This window comes from Palaemon carinicauda, chromosome 3 (genome assembly GCF_036898095.1).
Source record: "Palaemon carinicauda isolate YSFRI2023 chromosome 3, ASM3689809v2, whole genome shotgun sequence".
NCBI lineage: Eukaryota > Metazoa > Arthropoda > Malacostraca > Decapoda > Palaemonidae > Palaemon > Palaemon carinicauda.
This window is the reverse complement of record NC_090727.1, coordinates 124,064,084-124,079,083: the sequence shown is the minus strand read 5'-3', so window position 1 is coordinate 124,079,083 and position 15,000 is coordinate 124,064,084.

Sequence of the window (15,000 nt, the reverse complement as noted above, 5' to 3'; positions counted from 1 at the left end):
GGTTGCAACAGCGGTGGTTCGCTATGCTTACTGGATGGGGAAGGGGAAGAGATGACGTCATGGATAAATGACGGTCTCTGATTGGCCAAGAAACCTGTTGCACAAATTGATCATCCTAAAGTGGCCGTAAAAACAGACAAGTTTTGTCTGACGTCACACAGCCAACGGATTTCTGGGTAGATGTTGGAGAAGGACTTACGGTACTTTCAATGTACCTTTTGTTATGAAACATAACTCTCTCTCTCTCTCTCTCTCTCTCTCTCTCTCTCTCTCTCTCTCTCTCTCTCTCTCTCTCTCTCTCTCTCTCTCTCTGTGAATAAATGACGGTATTTAGTCTTATCTTAAACTTTTATAAGAAGAGATAGCGATTTCCGGAAAGCATTAAGTGAAAGATTGACAAGAATCGTCATTTGTCTAACGATATATCTCGTCGAATGAAGTCATGTAATGTGTCAGTTATTCGTAAATGTTTCCACATGTATCTTTCATTAAGATTATCGATAGTTATCTATTAATATTGTAATAAAAAAGAGCGAAGATCAACATCAAATCAGGAGTTCTTCAGTGCCTGGGAAAAAGTACAAACAAATTAAGACTTCAATTTTTGAAACTAAAATAAAACTCATGCAAAAATTGATCATGACGAAACTCGCGTGAAAACACCAAAGTTTTTCCTGACGTCATCAAAATAACCCCGTGGAACGGTTGAGAAAGGAGCAGAGGTTCTGACCATCTACTGATTTGAGTGTTAATATTTGTTTTCTTGGCGACAACTGTTAAAAGGACTGTCAGTGTGTATATAGACGCTACTACCCCCTACCCCCAAAAAGCCAGTTTGAATGTTAAAAGAAATTTAATAAAAATCATTTACTTTATCTTGATTCTCACACAAAAAATCCAAACGTTTCCTCAGACCAATCGTGCAATAACAAACAGCAAAAACTTTCGCAAATAAATACAAATTAAAAATTGATGCGAAGAGCAGCAACATATATCAGATTTGGTTGGATAGCGGGATAAGAATATTTATAAGCTGTGCCAATACAGCCTCAACGAAAAAAAAAAAAAAAAAAAAAAAAAAAAAGTTCCCAAACGTTATTCTTAGATATTCGAAATCCGTGTGACGTCAGACAGATCTTCGCTTTTTTTATGACCAGTTTGGGACGATCAATTTGTGCAACCACTGTCTTGGACGATAAGGAAAGACTTTATGCCAGTGACGTCACGTCCTGCGCCCCAGCCAATGAACGCAGGAAACCCCCATCTGTTGCAACCAATCAGGAGAAAGTAAACACCATTAAGGTCTGCCACTATAGGGGAGCTATGGTCACTTGTTTAAATTCCAAGGCAAAAAAAAGATATATATATATATATTTATATAAATGTGTATATGTATATATACTGTATATATGTATACACTGTATACTGTATGTGCATATGTATACAAATGTGTGTGTATATATATATATATATATATATATATATATATATATATATGTATGTATATATATTATATATAATTCATATATAAGTGAATAATTAGCTCCTAAGATGAATTCCTCTCGTGAAGGTATAAGTTTATGTATATTGCGTAAGACTTACGTCAATTTCATGGTATTCTTCATTCAAGTCGGTATATGTAAATATACGCTATTTTTAAGAATTTACTTTTTATTTTCACGTATTTGGTTACAAAGTCTTGCGTAATTTGTTTGAATGTGTTAAGTGATTCGAGCTAGAGGTGAACAAGGGCTTATGTAATGTTCTTTTATATTTTCCTGAGGTGTTGCATCATGTTTGAGAGAAACGACGCAGCTCTTACAAGCCATGGGCTTTGGAAGATTCCCAAAAATCATTATTTCCTAAAACAGTGGGTGGGCGAAGCTGGCTGTGGACGGTTGACGTAGAGTGAGGTTAGTTCTCCTGTTCGATACATTATAGTTGGAAACTCTGGTCTCACTATTAGGCCAACCCCCTACGCTTCCAGAACTTGTGGAATATTCTGCATAGATCAGATAGAGAATACCAGCCTAAAGTCATAGCCATCTACTCTCTCTCTCTCTCTCTCTCTCTCTCTCTCTCTCTCTCTCTCTCTCTCTCTCTCTCTCTCTCTCTCTCTCTCCCTTTCCACATAGGCGCAGGTTAGTGTATTTTTTAATCACCCAGTTTTGTTCGAGTGTACTAGAGACCTTTAGATATTCAGTTCTATGTATTGCTGTTATCTATATATATGTATAAATTATTTGTTTATATGTATATATATGTATATATATGTTTTGTATATATATATATTGTATAAATATATATTGTATATATATGTATATATATTATGTATATATATTTGTTTATATATGTATATATTTATATATATACATACATATATATATATATATATATATATATATATATATATATATATATATATGTATATGTGTAACAATGTGTGTATATATAATATATTTATGTTTATATAATATATATGTTTATGTATATGATATATATATACCGTATAATTTATATATATATATATATATATATATATATATATATATATATATAATTTATTTACATTTATATATATAATATAAATTATATAAATATATATAAATATATATATATATATATATATATATATATATGTATATTTATATAGTATATATATATATATATATATATATATATAATTTATTTACATTTATATATATAATATAAATTATATAAATATATATATAAATATATATATATATGTATGTATATTTATATAGTATATATATATATATATATATATATATATATATATATATATATAGATAGATAGATAGATATAGTTGATAGTTGGGTTCTGTAACGATCTTAGAATCCTTACAGGTTCTTTTAATAAGTAAAATAAATGTATACAACTACTATCAACAAAATATGGCAAATGAATATAAACAGAAACAACCGAAAAAATACTACGTCTATTCACAAACTTATATAAAGAAAACCAACGTTACGAATTCGCTTACCTTAAATGACAAATCAAATCGATCAAACACCAATAGAAAAGGGGTACAGTCATTAAGGTAGAGATACTTAAGGAATAGTTTTCTGCAGCTGCTGAGACGATACTGGTACGGAGACTTCAGGCTTGAGAACGTTGCAGAAGGGCGGCTGAAGTTCAGATGAAACTGGCACGATAACCGGATTAGAAGACGTCACAAAAAGGGTGGCAACAAGAAAGGACATCAGAGCTCTTCTTCCAAGAACTCGATGATAGTGTTGAACTAAGGCAGGCTGCAGGCAGTGTTGGCTACTTCTTTTCACCAGGAGGGAGGGCTGGCTCCTTCAATTTGTCTCTTCTTCTCCGCCACAACAGGATTTTATGGAGATAGGCTTTTGTTGTCTTAAGGGAAGGTTAGAATCTGGCTTTATCCTGCTTCTGGTCTTCTCTGTTTCTTATCTCGCTAGGACTTGGATCTTATCTGCTTCGGACATAGTTCCTCTCTTGTCTTATATCCTGTCTTATCATTCTTGGACAACCTCTTGAAGTTTATATACCCATATACGGGCGGAGTTTATTGCAGTGGGCAGTGGTCATTTCCATAGAATGCGTTCTTTTTAACAGTTTTGTATCTTTATTGGCTTCCTCAAAAACGTCCACTTGGATTACGCCATGGAAGCTTCTAAAAGAAATATCTGATGTAATCTGGACCATGTGTCGAGTCGTAACAAAAAGGCAGCACGTGTCCTTCCATGATGACATATATCCTAAACAAGGATTTCTCTTAGGCTTGGTTTCTCAAAATAAGCTGACTCCACTTATATATATATATTTATATATATATATATATATATATATATATATATATATATATATATATATATATACTGTATATGTATATATATATATATATATATATATATAAATATGTATATATATTATATGTATATATATACACACACAGTATATATACATACATACATATACCAAGGCACTTCCCCCAATTTTTGGGGCTAGCCGACATCGAACAAATGAAGAAGAGGCGACCTTTCCTCTCTACGTTCCTCCCAGCCTGACAAGGGACTCAACAGAGTTCAGCTGGTACTGCTAGGGTGCCACAGCCCATCCTCCCCCATTATCCACTACAGATGAAGCTTCATAACGCTGAATCCCCTACTGCTGCTACCCGCCGCTCTCATCCAAGGCGACCGGAGGAAGCAGCCGTGCCTACCAGAACTGCGTCACAATCGCTCGCCATTCATTCCTATTTATAGCACCCTGTCTTGCCTCTCTCACATTTATCCTCTTGTTACCCTGAGCTTTCTTCACTTCATCCATCCACCCAAACCTTGGCCTTCCTCATGCACTTCTCTCATCAACTCTTGCATTCATCACCTTCTTTAGCAGACATCCATTCCTTCAACATGTCCAAGCCACCTCGACACATTCATATCCACTCTAGCTGGTATGTCATTTCTTACATCCGTTCTCACCCTCACTACTTCGTTCCTAACCCTATCTACTCGAGATACACCAGCCATACTCCTTAGACACTTCATCTCAAACACATTCAATTTCTGTCTCCCGTCACTTTCATTCCACACCACTCCGATCCATACATCACAGTTGGTACAATCACTTTTTCATACAGAACACTGTTTACCTTCCTGCCCAACCTCTATTCTTTACCACTCCATTCAATGCCCTAAAAACTTTTCATCATTCATTCACTCTAATGTACATCTGCTTCCACTCTATCATTTGCTGCAACAATTGACCCCAGGTACTTAAACTGATCCATTTCCTCAAGTAACACTCCAATCAACCTCGCACCGCCTTCCCTTCTCGTACATCTCATAACCTTACTCTTACCAACATTAACTCTCAACTTCCATCTCTCACATACCCTTCCAAATTCTGTCACTAATCGGCCAAGCTTATCTTCCACGTCTGCAACCAGTACAGTATCATCCGCTAACAACAACTGATTTACCTCCCATTCATGATCATTCTTGTCTACCAGTTTCAATCCTCGTCCAAGCACTCGAGCATTCACCTTTCTCACCATTCTATCAACATACAAGTTAAACATCCATGGGGACATCACACATCCTTGTCTCAGCCCCACTCTCACGGGAACCAATTGCTCACTTCATTTCCTATTCTAACACACGCTGTACTACTTTTGTAGAAACTTTTCACTGCTTGCAACAACCTTCCACCAATTCCATATAACCTCATCACATTCCACATCGCTCCCCTATCAACTCTATATCATACGCTTTCTCCAGATCCATAAACGCAACATACACCTCCTTACCTTTCGCTAAATATTTCTTGCATAATTGTAAAAACCTAATTCATGCATCCCCTACCTCTTCTTACACCAGCCTATACTTCTAAGATTGCATTCTATGTTTTATCCTTAATCCCATTAATCAGTACTCTACCATATACTTTTACAACCACACTCAACAAACTAATAGCCCTTGAATTACAACACTCATGCACAAATCCCTTACCCTTATATATTGGTACAATACATGCTCAAACCCAATCTACTGGTACCATTGACAACACAAAACTCACATTAAACAATCTCTCCATCCATTCAAGTATAGTCACACCCCCTTCCTTCAACATCTCGGCTCTCACACCATCCATACCAGGTGTTTTTCTTACTCTTGTTTCATCTAGTGCTCTCCTCACTACTTCATGTAATCTTTCTCTTTCTCATCTCCCATCACTGGCACTCAACACCTGCAACAGCTGTTATATCTGCCTCGCTATCATCCTCAACATTCAGTAAACTTTCAACATTCAGTAAACTTTCAAAATACACAATTTCGCCCACCTTTTCCTTGCTTCCTCTCCTTTTAACAACCTTCCATTTTCATGTTTCACTCTCTTCAATTCTCGAACCAGCCTTCCTTACTCTCTTCACTTTTTTCCAAAACTTCTTATTCTCTTCATATGAACGACCCAATCCCTCAGGTTAGCCGCCCTCTATGCCTCGGTTACCCTGCGCTTTCCACATTTTTCTCTCTATATCTTTCATACTTCTCTACACTATGACTCTGGCTGCGTTCTTCAAATGCTCTCTTTTTCTCTTCTAATTTTACCTTCACACTACCATTCCACCATTCACTGCCCTTCCTCATCATGCCTCCAACAAACTTCTTGCTACACACATCACTTGCAATCCCAACAAAATTTTCATTTACTAACTTCCACTCCGCCTATAAATTACCAGTTTCTCTTACTTTCACAATGTCATATGCCACTTTCAACCTTTCTTGATATTCACTTTTTACGTCGAGTATTATCAATTCTTCAACCCTCACTAGCTCCCTTTAACATCCCCCCACTCTATTCCCCAATCTTTTGCTACAACTAATTTTCCTTCCACCATAATGATCAGACATACTGTTAGCCATACCCCAAACCACGTGCACGTCTTTCAATCTTCCAAACATTCTTTTAGTTATCAACACATAATCCATAACGCCCTTTCTACCACTCTTCCATTTGCCACTCTTACCCATGTATACTTGTTTTTATCTTTCTTTTTGAAAAAGCTAGAACTTATCACCATCTCTGCTCAACACACACATCTACCAGTCTCTCACCACTCCCATTTTCACCTGGTATGCCATACTTCCCAGTGACACCTTTTACCTCTCCAACTCCCACTTTAGCATTTACTTCACGCATGACAACTACATAATTCCATCTACCCGGTCCTACACACTTAGTTAATTAATTCCAGAACTCATTCCACTCTTCACTTTTCTCACAACCTGGCTTATACGCACTAACAAAAGCCCATCATTCCCTTCCCAACTTAACACTCACCCACATTAAGCTGAATGATACTCCTTCCATTCCACTACCCTCTTGCTCTTCCCTTTCAATCGCAGACACTCTACCAGTCACTTCACCCTTCCCTTTTATCTTTGTCTCACATAAAGCCAATATATCCATCCTTCTATTCCTAAACATACTTCCAATCTTAAACACACACAAACACACACACACACACACACACACATATATATATATATATATAATATATATATATATATATGCATATATATATTATATATATATTTATTATAATATATTATATATATGTATAATATATAGATATATATATGTAGTATATATATATATATATATATATATATATATTGTATAATATATAGATATACAGTATATATATGTATATATAAATAAATAAATATATATATATATATATATATATATATATATATATATATAGTGTATATATATGATATATATATATAATATATATATATATATATATATATATATATATATATATATACTGTATATTGTTTGTGTGTAAAGATCACAGGGAAACATGATGTTCACATACAAAATAACCACTTAGAAAAATTAAATAGAATATATAATAAAGTTTCGTGATAATTCTTCAGAGAACAGACTTATTTACAGATGTATCATTACATTATATAATTTACAGTGAGAATACGAACATAATATATATTTATAAAAAGAATTCTCCCTAACCCAACGAAATACTGCCTTATATTCTGTCAGATGTTTGTGAGGAATAGGAAAACAATGACAGCATTTGGGTTGAAAGGAATTTAATGTACTAAAAAGTAAGAGAGAAAACTTAAAACGGACATTTTTATGCCATTCAATTTGTGTAAATTGCCAAACGGGTGTCATTGCGTGTTGAAATAGGGTTGTGAACTTCCGTAGGTTTTAACAGACCCTTGTGACTTCGGTTACTATCTGTAATTCATTTTAGATTATCCATAAATATCAGCACTAAATAGGCTCGATGTTATGAAAATGTATTGGACTTTAATAAAATACTATGAAAGCTTTGAAATATATTTTTTCATAGTTTCATTATTCACTTCTTGTATCAATTTAATCATTTAAATGCAATGAATTTAATCGAATAGTCATATTTGTTACATTCTTAACTGAATCTCGTGAACCCAGCAATGCCTGGAAGGGACTGATCCTTTAAACCGGATGGAGCAATGCAATGCTCATTGACTGAACTTGGCTCCTCCCACTTCCCGAAGGAAGAAGTCTCATTGGTTGGAGAGGGTTTCAACTGTAGGCCAATTTTCGTCTGAGCTCTAGGCCTATCCAAGCCTTGTGCCTTGCAGAAATTGATCACGTTGAAACGGACGTAAAAACAGCCAAGTTTTGTGTGACGTCATCAGACAGATTCTCAGTTTGATGGTGAGTAAAAAAAGAAATTAAGAAATTCCCGACCTTCAACGGACAAGACCGAAATTCATAAGCTCTGTCTCATTATAGCTGCAAAAACTCCTTCTCCCTGTCAAAGATACTCTAAATGTACTTAATAAAAAAGTTCTATAAACATATAAGATTGATAAATCCATTTTTGATTATTGATTAACGTCTTGGGCAGTGTCTCATACTAAACAGGCACAGTGATTAACATCTCTTATAATTAAAGCATTCATGAGTGTATAGACTATAAATTACCATCTTTAGTTGCCTAAATTTTTTGCAAAAGTTCAGTGCCATTGGACCCAATAGTTTAGCAATAATCACATATTAGGTGGTGCTAAATTTATCAATATTAGATTAAATTCTGAAAAGACCTCTCTCTCTCTCTCTCTCTCTCTCTCTCTCTCTCTCTCTCTCCTTTTCCCATAAAGCCATTATAAGACTGGATTAGGTAAAAGAGATGACGTCAGTTAAAGAGGACGATCTCTGATCGGCCAAGAGATCTTTTGCACAAATTGATCGTCTCAAAGTGACCATAAATACAGGCGAGTTTTGTCTGACGTCACACCCAACGGATTTCAGGGTAGATTTTAAAGGGAAGAACCACGGCGCCACTTTAAAAGGTCGGTCTTGGCTTACTAAGTCCATTTAGGAACAGGGAGAGAGAGAGAGAGAATATTGATAGTGGTAAAAGCCGCAGCAATAGTAACAATAATAGATTTACTCATTTTCTCGTCCAATAACAAACGACGATATTAACGAACATTAACTCTAATATTGTTAGGGTTATACGTATTGAAGAAATCCTTTGATAATTGAACAACAGTGTGTAGTCGTATCAAAGTAAAATTATATATATATATATATATATATGTGTGTGTGTGTGTGTATATATGTATATATATATATATATATATATAATATATATGTGTATATATGTATATATATGTGTATATATATGTATATATATGTGTGTATATATATATATATGTATATATAAATGTGTATATATATATGTGTATATATATATATATATATGTGTGTGTGTATATATATATATATATGTATATATATATATGTGTATATATGTGTATATATATATATATATGTATATATATGTATGTGTATATATGTGTATATATATGTATGTGTATATATATATATATATATATATATATTATGCACTTATATACAAACAAATCAGATTAGTTGGCTGTCTAGTACACAATTCCTTGAAGATAATGATATACACCGGTCAATCAAGGACTTCTTTTTAATAAGGAAGTGTTTTTGGGTCCCCTGTCCACTATCCCTCCCTATCACCAGACAGTACCTCGTATCTCATTGGGTGCAACAGATGGGGTTTCCTGCGTTCATTGGATGGGGGCACAAGGCGTGACGTCACTGGCATTTGGCCTTTCCTGGTTGGCTAAGAGGGAAGTTGCACAAATTGATCATCCCCAAAATGGCATAAGAACAGCTAAGTTTTGTCTGACGTCACAAATCTTTTCACAACGATCGAGGGGCGTCGGGAGAAGCTACACTCGTGGGTGACTCTCTCTCTGTCAACCTTTGGTCGTTTATTGTCGATTCTTTTTGAGAAATATTCATTCTGTAATTTGATTTGGTTCTCTTTTTGTGGCGTTGCTTGCATATTGATAACAAATATTAATTATCGCACTGGAGAATGACAGTAAATACCATATACATATTCTTAGTATTAGTGAGCCCTTCGATCTTCCATCTAACAACGCTAGTAATTTCCTATGTTAATGTTGAACTACAGTAAGGAATGGAAAGGTTAAGTTAGAGCAAAGGAGGGAAAATTAGTACGAGAGGCATCAAAACCACTGTTACTAATACAGTAGTCACTTAATTACTTTGATTATTTTCAGTTTTTGTCTGAAGGTTAGCTCTTGAAATGGTCAAAATCTTCTCTTTGCTGCGTTTCATTCACCAGTCTAATTATCGGAAAATATCCTGAAATGTTTGTTTTAAGATGATCACTATTAAAAGTCATGTAACAGAAACTGTATGAGTGAGATTTTAATACTTCGAAGAGATGAAGCAATGGTCAGTGTGAACTCCGCCCACTTTCACGAAGGAAAGAATATCATTGGCTGAAGATACTTTCTACATTAGTCTCCTTGTTACTCTGATCTCAGGGCATATTTGGGCCTCGTGCGTTGCAGAAATTGATCACGACAAAACGATCATGAAAACCAGCCGAGTTTTGTCTGACGTCATCATAGCTGTCATTGAGTGTTAGGGTAAAGCGAATACTGTCTGGTGGGACGGTGGTCCTTTGTTCATTATCCATGGTGTAGAGTATCTGAAAATATCTCTACTCTGTTGGATGGCTTTTTAACGACTGGTCAGTAATATCAGTTTACTTGGTTATATTTTAATTAGGCATCCTATACTTTACCAAAAATACTCCATCCGACTTATTCTTTTTATTTTCAGTCTCATACTCTATGGAATTTATGCATATATAAATATATATATATATATATATATATATATATATATATATATATATATATATGTGTGTGTGTGTGTCTGTGTGTGTACTGTGTATATATATATATATATATATATATATATATATATATATATATATATATATATATATATATATACATACTGTATATACTGTATGTATATATATGTATATATATATATATATACATACTGTATATATATGTGTATATATGTACTGTATATATATGTATATATATACTGTATATATACATATATGTGTATATATATATATATATATATACATATATGTATGTGTATATATATATATATATTATATATGTATATATATATCTACTGTATATATATATATATATATATATATATATATATATATATATATATTTATATCTACTGTATATTATATATATATATATATTATATATATATAAGTGTGTATATATACTGTATATATATGTATATATATACATACATTATATATGTATATATATACATATATCTATATATATATATATATATATATATATATATACATATACATATACATATGCACATATAAATATATATATATATATATATATATATATATATATAATATATAATGTATATATATATATACATATATGTATATAGATACATATATATATATATATATATATATGTATATATACATATATATACATACATTATATATATATATACATATACATATGCACATATAAATATATATATATATAATATATATATATATATTTATATGTGCATATGTATATGTGTGTATATATATATATATATATATATATATATATATATATATATATAATGTATGTATATATATATAAGTATATGTGTATATATATATACATATATATATATTATATATATATATGTATATATATACACATGTATATACATATACTTTTATATAAGCATGCATATATATATATATATATATATATATATATATATATATATCTCCAAGAACAATCTCTAAAGGTTTGTCTATAACCCTTATTTGTTGTCTCTCTCTGCTTTTTCATTGAATGGTGTTTTAGTTTTACTCAAATCAGTCCTGCATTCCTGCTTTCTCTATTCAAATCTATGATCTTTTGCAGACCCTCCCGTGATTCATTAAATAGAAGTCTGTGCCATTTGCAAATCTTGTGTTGGCAAGGTATTCCCCATTAATGCTAATGCCTACATTTCCCAATCCAAATCTTTGAAAACTTCTCCTAGGCATGGTAGGAATAATTTAGTAGAGATGGGGTCTCTCTGTCTAACTCTTTTCTCAGTCTGATTTTCCTCAGTATCTTTATGTAGTTTTGGGATTGCTGGATTTCCTGCAAATATATATTCAAGTGTTATAACAAGTATCCTTGTCTTTGCAGAGATTTCATTACAGCTGAAGCTTTTGATAGAATCATTTTCAGTCTATAAATGCTATACATAGTGGCTAGGTTTGTCACAATCTGACTTTTTCATTAGCTGTTTAACGACCTTGATATGATCAATTGTTGAATACTCGCTTGTAAATCCTGCTTGCAAACAATCAACCTTCTTAATAGCTTGAAGATTAAAGTACTAGGAGCTGACTAAGGGAGTGAAGTCTCCCCTGTGTGTAGCTTCTCCCAAGCGCGAAGGTTTTCTAACGTCAGGCAAAAGTTGGCTGTTTTTATGCCCTTTTTGGGACGATCAATTTTTGCAACTGTTCCTTTGACTAGTCGGGTAACTCCCAGATGGACTGACGTCACCATCACCTTAACCAATCAGGAACAAGCGGCATTGTTACGCCATATTAAAAGAATCTTTGCAAAATATACCCTATCTTACATGTCTATACAATACTCCTGAGGAACGATTGTGAAAAAGACATTTGGTCATTATTTCACATGGGAGAATACGAAAAACTGCTTAATGGAAAACGGATACCATTTCAGAAGAGAAATGGATCTCTCTCTCTCTCTCTCTCTCTCTCTCTCTCTCTCTCTCTCTCTCTCCTCTCTCTCTCCTCTCTCTCTCTCTCTCTCCCCCCCACTGAAATTACAAATATGTGAGAGGACGCTGTCTGGCACATTTAGGGGACGAAGACAGTTGGTTCGTTATAGAAACACCACCACGTACCACCTCTACCTTCGCCTCTCATATGTTTCGACCCTGTACAGAAGGAGGTTTCGTAAGATGTTCAGATCCCGCTCAACTAAACCAAAATCCGACACAATGATTTGGATTTGAATTCTCGGCAGATAGTCGTCTTCTCCTTCTTCATCTTACCTTTATCACAGAGCCTTTCCAACATTCATCCTCCAAGTCCTTCTATGGCATTACAACGTACCACCGTTGCCTTCCGATTGGTTGCAACAGCGGTGGTTCGCGATGCTTACTGGATGGGGGAGGGGAAGAGATGACGTTATGGATAAATGACGGTCTCTGATTGGCCAAGAAACCTGTTGCAGAAATTGATCATCCTAAAGTGGTCGTAAAAACAGACAAGTTTTGTCTGACGTCACACAGCCAACGGATTTCTGGGTAGATGTTGGAGAAGGATTTTCGGTACTTTCAATGTACCTCTCTCTCTCTCTCTCCCTCTCTCTCTCTCTCTCTCTCTCTCTCTCTCTCTCTCTCTCTCTCTCTCTCTCTCTCTCAATAAATGACGGTATTTTGTCTTTTTATATTAAACTTTTATAAGACGAGATGGCGATTTCCGGAAAGCGTTAAGTGAAAGATTGACAAGAAACGTCATTCGTCTAACGATATATCTCATCGAATAAAGTCTTGTCTTGTGCCAGTTATTCGTAAATGTTTCCACATTTCTCTTCCATTAACATTATCGATACAGACATATTAAAATTGTAATAAAATGGAGCGAAGATGAACATCAATCAGGAGTTCTTCAGTGTTTGGAAAAATTACGAACATAAATTAAGACTTCAATTCTTTATACTGTTGAATAAATTCATGCAAATATTGATCATGACAAAACACGTAAAAACACCAAAGTTTTGTCTGACGTCATCAAAATGACCCCGAGGAATGGTATGGTTGAGAAAGGAGCAGAGGTTCTGACCATCTACTGACTTGAGTGTTAATATTAATTACCTTGACAACGGTTGAAAGGTAGACATTATTACAAAAAAAGCTAATTTCTATGCTATAATAAATTTAATAGTAATTATTTACTTTATCATGATTCTCTCTCACAAAAAAATCAAACGTTTATTCAGACCAAACATGCAATAACCAACAGAGCAAAAACTTTAGAAAAATACAAATACAAACTGATGCGAAGAACAGCAGCATTTATGTGATTTGGTTGGATAGTTTGATAAGACTATTTATAAACTGCGAATACTGCCTCAACGGGAAAAAAAGTTCCCGATCGATATTCGTAGATACTCGAAATCCGTGTGACGTCAGACAAATCTTCGCTGTTTTAATGACCAGTTTGGGACGATCAATTTGTACAATCACTGTCTTGTACAGTAAGGAAAGACCTTATGCTAGTGACGTCATGGCCTGCGCTCCAGCCAATGAACGCTGGGAACCCCATCTGTTGCAACCAATCAGAAGGAAGGATTTGGTCAGGGTATGAAACACCAATAATGTCTGCTATTATAGGCGAGCTATGGTCCCTTACTTATATTCCAAGGCAAAAAAGTCACAAGGAAGTGATGATAAAGAATAATGGGGTGAACTTGATGATAATGTTAAATAAAAGAAAACATTGCTGTTGTCAACGAGCGACTATTATTTGGGAAAGAAGATTTTTTTTTATAGTTTTCCTCCAAGATTTCAACAGAAGTCGTAAGGTGTCGTTAAAACATGAGCAACAGGATTAATAACTTTTTCACATGATACTATAAAAGCAAAGGAGACTATCTATTGTTTTATTGATTGTGGTTTGTTTAAAAGAAAAATATTACCAAAAGAACTATTCAAAGCGCGCGCTCTCTCTCTCTCTCTCTCTCTCTCTCTCTCTCTCTCTCTCTCTCTCTCTCTCTCTCTCTCTCTCTTAATAATAATTCATTAACACCGACTCAAAGCACATACAAGCCAACATCCATTATCATATCTAATGCTCATTTTAGCAATGTGGTAATATATTGTCTAAAGAAATGTAAAACAGTTTATTTCAGTTTCCCGTTATATTTTTAATAAAATAAAATTTCTAATAAAGTATTCCCAGTATTTAGTTTTATCTAATAAAAATTACCGGCATCGTCCGTGACTCCGCCTACTTCTCTAAACGAAGA